Source organism: Athene cunicularia, assembly GCF_003259725.1.
Source record: "Athene cunicularia isolate RWA chromosome 1 unlocalized genomic scaffold, athCun1 chr1_part1, whole genome shotgun sequence".
Taxonomy (NCBI): Eukaryota; Metazoa; Chordata; class Aves; order Strigiformes; family Strigidae; genus Athene; species Athene cunicularia.
The window spans coordinates 2,707,931-2,714,602 of record NW_020799091.1 but is presented as its reverse complement, the minus strand read 5'-3'; positions in this window follow the sequence as shown (position 1 = coordinate 2,714,602).

The following is a 6,672-nucleotide window of genomic DNA, read 5'->3' as shown; positions in this document are numbered from 1 at the left end:
TGGTCTGTAGCCTGCCGTTGGTTTCCCGCGCGCGGGCGGCGGCCCCTGGCGCTGAGGGGAGGGGGGGGGCGGTCGGTCCCTGCCCGCCCTCCGGAGCACCGGGAGAGGCGGAACCGCGGGTCGGTACCGGCCGCTTCCCCCAGCCCCAGCGTGGCTGAAGGCTTTTAGAGCCGTTTCCCTTGCTGTCGGGCTCCTGGCCGCGCAGGAGGCGGGTGTGGGGGTTAATTCTCAAGTCTTTTCCTCCCACTCGCTCGCTGGGAGAAAAGGCGTTTGACGGAGCGCCAGGGGGAGGCAGGTGGCGGTTCTTTGGGCTTCTCTAGTGGAAGTAAGGCTAAAAATAGGCATTGTCCTCACGCTGCAGAAGGAGGTAACGTTGCCTTTTATAGCAGGCCCTAAATAGCCTCGGGGTGGTCCTGAAAAATTAGCACGGCCTCCTTCAGGATAATTTTTTTGCACCTGATAACCGAGAAGGGTGAGTCCAGTGTGAGGCAACTGGTGTAAACGCTTCCAGCCCTATTAAGCTGAGGCTGAGTTTTTCTCCAGTTTCTACCTGTAGTGCATGTAATGTGGTTGTAACAGGTTGTACCTCTTGCTGTGATTGTTACTCTGGTGGGGCGAGAAATAAACGCGTGGGCTCTGTGTGCAGAAGGGGTTGTGCCACGCGTCCTTTGAGGTATTGCTTCAGTTTTCACCCCGTGGCAAGACTAAATGTGTTTTGTGGTGCTTTTTCCTGTTTTTCATCTTTTGTTGCTGACTAGTGCCGCATTTTTAGGAGTGCCAGAATCCTGGGTTTGTGAACTGTAAAACTGAAGCGCTGCTGTCAGCAGTTACCACTGTGCTGCAGTTAAATGCACCTGCAAGGAGGCACAAATGCTCAGTATTTATAGGATCCAGTATTTTTGCCACAAGGTGGCATCAAAGATGACAGTTTATCAGGCTTTGCAGGAACGACTTTTGTCCGATCAAAGTCTGCACACTGTGTTTCTTGCAAGGAGGCAATACAGAAAGACATTACTTCCAAGCCACAAAAGCAAACCCTTACTTTCAGTTGAAGGTCAGCCTACCATAAAGATCGAAGTTGCAAAACACAGGATTGTTTCTCCAGGTGGGAGTGGTGTGACAAGCTCTTCCTCATTTCCAGAAATGTAGGATCATCAAGATATCTGGTTGTAATCAGTTTGGAGAAAAAAAGAGTGTTTAGAAGGCTCAGCTTCCAAGGGGATCATATGGCTATGAGAAACAGGGATGTTTTTGACAGGAGGGGAAAAAAACCCAGCAGTTCAACAGTGATAATGTAAAGAGAGGAAAGGAGAAAATGGCAGAGTGGTTCATATTTGGCTTTTATTGTTTGTACAAGATTAAATGTGAAGAAATATGAGTGGGGCAAGGCAGGAGCCATGACTGTGTTAAGTCATTACGTAAGTCCCAAAGCACCTTTATGAAAACCCTGAACTGAAGCAATTGCTTTTCTCAGCAATGATGTTCTGTAAGTGTAATAAGGAAGAATGCAAGCAGTTATACCCTTTACGTAGTTAAGATTTTGGATGAAATTAAGGAATGACCTGCTAGAAGTAAGAATCAGAATAAGAAAGGTGGCTTTTAATACATACATATAGGCTCCTCTGTTTTATTGTTTTCCTCTGACCACGGCTTTATGCACTCTGTTTTGAATTCACTGGTGACAGTGTACACCGTTATGGATGTGGTCAGCACCGCAAAAATTCTCTTCCATTTTTCTTTCCTACGAGCAGTCTTGTAGTTTTTATTAAATACTTGTATTAAAGTGACATCTAGAGACTGGAGTCTGCTCGTCTAGGAGCTCTCCTGCATGCACTGAAAGTGAATGTCAGTTCTGAAGAGCTTATTTTCCAAAGAGATAAAGCAGAAAATTGCCAGTAATAGCTTTATGTTTTATTTGGGAATAATTTGGGAATTTAGTATTATGCTACTTCCTTTATTACATAGCTAAGCACAGCCATGTGTGTTGTTCCTATTCTTGCAGGTTGCCAGAGAACATAAAAATTATTGCCAGTCTGCTTCTGAGCCTCAGACGGTTACTTGTGCTTACAACCAGTCATGAATGTGTTGTTTAAAAACAGACTAAGGTGGATGTGTCATTTAACAGCATGGTCTCAAGGTGGATTATTGAAGTGTAGATTGGAATCGATTGATTTTTTAAGTATAGTGGGTGCCACTGACATGAATAAGGGGTCAAAAACCCCGTAGTTACCTGTGTGACCAGCTCCAAATATTTTACCTTCCTGGTGTTCATATACTGTATTTTTTGACCACCAGAGGGTAGTGTCATTCCAAACAATTGCTTTTGGTGTGCTCCTATAGCAACTCTGTGTTTTGCCACGGATAGGCGAGAAAATAGATCTACATACAAGCGCAAGCCCTTAATTTTGTCATTTGCAAAAACGAATGTTCAAGCCCGGAATGTATTTTTTAAAATATTTTACAGCATACCGTTTCTTGAAACTGCATGAGTTGGGCTCATCAACTGCTTCTTTGTGGCACTGCTGGCTCAGTGTCTCATTTAAGGATGTCCTGTTGTCTGCTCTCTCCTCTCCTTTGTGTGCCAGATTCCTTCATGCTCCTGTCTGCTCTATACCAGGACATACAGAGTTTCCCTTTTCTCTGATACTTCTCACTTTCTTTTTCTCCTCGCTTCAGAGTCCTTCCACATCCTTTTCTCCCATTTTCCCTTCCATGCATACTGGTGCTTGTATTTTCTTCCCCTATTCGTGTGTAGTCCTACTTTCTTTCTCTGCTCAAGCCTTCATATTTCCTGTTTTTTTCTGTAGCATTTCTGCAGTTAACTGTTCGTAGCTCTGTGTATGGTTTCAGCGCCCTTCCTTCCTAAAATTCCCTGATCTACTTCCTTTTCCTATGGGAGGCTGAGTCATTTGGAGGGTATCAACATGCCAAAAATTCTTGGATGGGTTTTGCCGGGGTGAAATTGGGCATTATCATGCTGGAGGATGCTGGCAAACACTTCTAACCATTTTTATGTTAATGAACAATTGCAGAGGAGTTGAATCTGTAGTTCAGCTAACTATATACCAGGGCATTCATGTGCCTCTATTTTCTCTGTTGTGGTTTAATTGGTTTTCTCCCAAATCAGTAGCTTTCCACTGACATTTAAAACTTCACTGGAAATGGATTAGATACAGAAACTATAAGTAGTCATAATGCCTCCAAACAGAAAAACCTTGTGTGAGCACAGGCCATGGCAAGCTCAAGCAGTTTCAGCACAGCTTTTCTTAACAAGCGGCCATGGAGGTTTAGGACTTTACCCCTTTCCAGATGCTTTTCACATCAGTTGAAGGTTGGTGCCAGACTTTGCACCAGAGGGCACTCAGAAGCTCCGCTGTACCTACACTGCTGTGCAGACAATAACAGTCCTGGTGCATGGGCGTTAGGAAAAGAGCCTGGAATGATGATGTTCAGGCAACTGCTCAGTAGACAAGTGTGAACTCATAGTCAGTATATCCAAGAGCACTGGATATCAGGGCAAGAAATGCCGCTGCACATGCAGGCTATTGCTGTAAGTACTGGTGAGAGTATTAGCACTGATCAAAGTGTGAAAAATGGCCAGGTTCCTTAAAGCTCTGCCCATACCAGCAAATGAAACATCATCAGGGATGTTCCTGAGCACTGGAGCTTGGTTATTTCTACTGATTCTCACTAATCCTTGCATGGTTTTAGCCTGGGCCAATGAGCAGTTTCCAAAACTACTCCAGGGTACAGTTTAGGGGATACATCCTGCCATTCCCAATCGGTAGATTTTGTGCTTTCACCGTCTTCTTGAGGTTTTAATAGAAGGGATGGTGGATGTCCTGTGCCAGCTGGCCTCAGGGGCAGAGACTGGTCCCAGACTTGTTTAATTTACTAATGTGGGTGTAATCACAGTGACCAGGCCAAGCCACTAGAATGAAAATTTGGATTGGCAAACCCTGTTGGGTTTAGGCAGCAGGAACTGAAGGGGGGTTACCCCGATCTGTTCCTCCACTCTGCTACAAAAGTTTACTGCCTTGTGCAAAAGGACCAGGAGGTTTTTTTGCTCTTCAGTCATGACGGGCCACCTTGCACAGTAAATGAGTTCTACCACTGATTTTTGTTCTCTGATCTTGCTGTTAGCTTTGACAGGAAGCAATTTTTTTTTTTTTTCCAAAAAATGTAACAAGCAATCTTAATTGATGAGGTGAAACATGGAGAAAGGAAGTCTCTAAATCACCTGGTGTTTGTAATCTTTGATTCAACATGACATATACAAATTAATATACATAAAATCACTATTCCATAGTAATAGACACATCTTTCAACATTATACAAAACCAGGTATTTTGCTGTAGGAACTTGCCTGTTATTACTGCATTAGTGTGCATAGACTTAGGATTTTGAAGAAAAAATTTAATATGACTGGAGCAAAAAGAGATTAGTTTTAAGTATATAATGATTTGAAGGCATGCCCTGTTGGCAAAGGCCCTTGCCTTAACTGATGCGACCAAAGCTCTTGATTTTCTTAGAGTACTACAGTATTTCTCTTTTCTCTCTAAAGACCAAGATCCTGGATTCAAGTGATTATATCTGTCAGTTTTGATTTAAAAACCAAAAAGATCTAACTTTCCTCATTTTGAAGACAAGCTCACATAATCCAAAAGGCTAAAAACTAAACCAAAAATCTGAAGGCAGAGAAAAAAGCTTCCCGTTTTTTAAGGACTCTTGGTTTTTAAGCCCATTTCTGGGTGGGTTTCCCCCTCCCTGGGTTATGTAATACAAAATCATCCTTAGTTTTGCCTTTCTCAAGTCTTGTTCTTAGCTGCCACAGCCCCATTCATGACAGTAAAGTGACACTTGCTCACAAAAATTGCACAGTGTGCAGTCCTTCATCTTTTGTTCCCATCGTGTTGCTTTCCATCTGTTCAAAGCTTGTTCCAGAATCAAACTGCTTGTTTTAAAACATGGTCCTATGTTGAACATGGAACCCATGAAGTGCATGTTTATGATCTCATCGTGTCTGTTGCACCCAACTTTCAAAATATTTTTCCAAATTCCAGGTCTGCAGAAATGAGCCAGGCCTTTACGGTAGTGTGTCTCCTCACATGTCTCCTGCTTTCTTCAGGATCATCTGCCCTAACTCATCATGCTCTTGCAATCACCATTTTACACCTATATTAAGCTATATGTGCATTTAAGCATATAGCATGCCTACTCATGTGGCTTCAAAATTCTGTTTGCTAACGATATTTCTTCAGGCATGTTTGTAATAATTCTACAGTGCTTTGTGCATCCCCTTTTCTCTTTCCTTGTGAATAGTTTGCTACTCCTGCAAGGGCACCATCACTTTGAAATAATATTTTAACATTAAAATAGAAGTTATACCTGATAGAAGTGTAAAGATGTCCTGAAGGAGATCGTTGTGCAATTTTTTTTAGTTGCTTATAAACATACCTTAGTTAATTATGTAAAATAATTAAGAATTGTAAATGCTGAAAAACCAGTAGAAGGCCCTGAGGTGAAATGACTAGTTTTAAGTGTATTTAGAACAACAGTCTCCAAAACAAAAGAGTTCTCTACTTCTGTTTATTATGCATAGTGCCATAGATCAACAAAAATTATCATTGTTGTGTTATCTTTTTACTTGTGGGTGTTTCTGAGAAAAATAATTATGTAAGAGCAAATCAAAATATTCTGCTGAACTTGTAAAGAAAGATAGAGCACTGAATTGCAGTTGCTGTCACTGATAATTAGCTTTCTCTGCCTTTGTCAAGTACCATGGAACAAAACCAAGAAATAAAGTGCAACTGCAATTTACAGCAACTCAAATGATTATTTTTGGGTATAAATCTGGATTCAAGGCCAGAAAGAAGGTTGAGGGACTGTATTGTCTCATGTAGCACTAAAGTATATTTAAATATACATTTGTGTTTTGCTGAGCTGAGTTAGAGTCTTGCAGTCCAGCAGTCTTTTAGCACTCTGTCTTTCTTTTAGCAAAACATTTAAACTCTGTGAAAACTTTTCAACCTGGTCCATATCCATTTTTGACTTTGCCCTTCACAGATCTGGGTTGTGAGTGGCATTGGCTGTACTGTGTAAGCAGGAGGGGTTGTGCTAGCAGCGTCCCTTTTCATGCTTGCTACCAAAGCAGTGTTTTGGCCCAGGCAAAGCAGTTCTTGAATTAAAGTTTCATTATAGGTAAACTGTATATTCATGTATAAATAATCTCACTGGTATCAGCATACACCTGCCAAGTGCCCTTCTGAACCTGCTATCAGACATCACATTCACTTGACAAGTATGAAAGCATTTATCAAAAATGTATGTTAGCAAGTGTGACAGAAAGTTTTGTGGGAAAGGAGTGAGTTCTTTTGTTCTGTCTCTCTAAATTGTTAGTGATAATGACTCATGTGTTGCTTACAGCCTCAGAAACACATAGCCGTAGTTCAGAAAGCAAATAGGAGCTCTGCTTTCCTTTATGAAGAGGTGATGAAAGACTGTAAGAGGAAAAAAGGAGACAACCCATCTTAGAAGGATTTGAATCAGACAGCTGCAGCAGCAAGCTTGACCAAAGGTGAGTGAAGAAACAGATACAAAGGGAACGATCCCAACTTGTGGTTGGCTCTGGTGTCGTCTGTTCTGATGCCAAAGGAAAAATTGTGGAACTGT